Here is a 389-nt window from a genome sequence, read left to right as displayed (position 1 = left end):
GGGGAAAAGAAAACTTCTTATCTGTTTCTATTATTATTAACAAATTTAAAAGAACATAAAACTATAAAACGAGAGAACAAAGAGGAAAAACCTTTGTGACTTTGAATTAGGCAAAGATTTCTTAGATATGACACTGACAGTATGCACAATGAAAAAGAGGCAAATTGATCAACTGAACTTTATCAAAATTAAAAATGTCTGACCTTCCTTCAAATGACATTGTTAAGAGAATGAAAAGACTAGTTATAGATTGAGAGAAAATATTTGAAAATCATATAACTGGTAAAACACTTGTATCCAGAATATATAAAGAACTCTCAAAATTCACTAGTAAGAAAACAAATTAAACCTCCCCAGCAAAAAAATGGACCAAATATTTTAATAGCCCT

The sequence above is a fragment of the Pteropus vampyrus genome, unplaced genomic scaffold (assembly GCF_000151845.1).
Source record: "Pteropus vampyrus isolate Shadow unplaced genomic scaffold, Pvam_2.0 Scaffold1, whole genome shotgun sequence".
NCBI classification, from domain to species: Eukaryota; Metazoa; Chordata; class Mammalia; order Chiroptera; family Pteropodidae; genus Pteropus; species Pteropus vampyrus.
Note: the sequence above shows the minus strand (reverse complement) of the source record.